General features: G+C 59.9%; 1 protein-coding gene across 1 annotated transcript in view; it reads left to right on the top strand.

Moving 5' to 3' along the window:
- LOC125481239 (adenylate cyclase type 5-like) overlaps nt 1-825 on the top strand; it is a 3,214-nt gene that overhangs the window by 273 nt on the left and 2,116 nt on the right. The window lies entirely within an intron of this gene.

The raw sequence follows: 825 nt of genomic DNA, 5'->3' as shown, positions 1-825 counted from the left end.
CCCTCACTACCCCTCGGCAACCCTCACAGTCCCTCACTACCCCTCAGCAACCCTCACTACCCCTCGGTAACCCTCACTACCCCTCGGCAAACCTCACACTCCCTCACTACCCCTCGGAAACCCTCACACTCCCTCACTACCCCCCGTCAACCCTCACAGCCCCTCGGCAACCCTCACTACCCCTCAGTAACCCTCACAGCCCCTCACTACCCCTCGGCAATCCTCACACTCCCTCACTACCCCTTGGCAGCCCTCACACTCCCTCACTACCCCTCGACAACCCTCACACTCCCTCACTACCCCTCATCAACACTCACAGTCCCTCACTACCCCTCATCAACACTCACAGTCCCTCACTGTCCCTCCACACTCCCTCAATTTCCCTCACTGTCCCTTCACACTCCCTCCACTCTCCCTCACTGTCCCTCCACTCTCCCTCACTGTCCCTCCACACTCCCTCAATCTCCCTCAGTGTCCCTCCACTCTCCCTCACTGTCCCTCCACACTCCCTCAATCTCCCTCACTGTCCCTCCACTCTCCCTCAATCTCCCTCACTGTCCCTCCACTCTCCCTCACTGTCCCTCCACTCTCCCTCACTGTCCCTCCACTCTCCCTCACTGTCCCTCCACACTCCCTCAATCTCCCTCAGTGTCCCTCCACTCTCCCTCACTGTCCCTCCACACTCCCTCAATCTCCCTCACTGTCCCTCCACTCTCCCTCAGTGTCCCTCCACTCTCCCTCACTGTCCCTCCACACTCCCTCAATCTCCCTCACTGTCCCTCCACTCTCCCTCAATCTCCCTCACTGTCCCTCCACTCTCCCTCA

The sequence above is a fragment of the Rhincodon typus genome, unplaced genomic scaffold (genome assembly GCF_021869965.1).
Source record: "Rhincodon typus isolate 14 unplaced genomic scaffold, sRhiTyp1.1 hic_rhity00001394, whole genome shotgun sequence".
Taxonomy (NCBI): domain Eukaryota; kingdom Metazoa; phylum Chordata; class Chondrichthyes; order Orectolobiformes; family Rhincodontidae; genus Rhincodon; species Rhincodon typus.
Note: the sequence above shows the minus strand (reverse complement) of the source record. Positions and strands in the feature narration are given on the sequence as shown.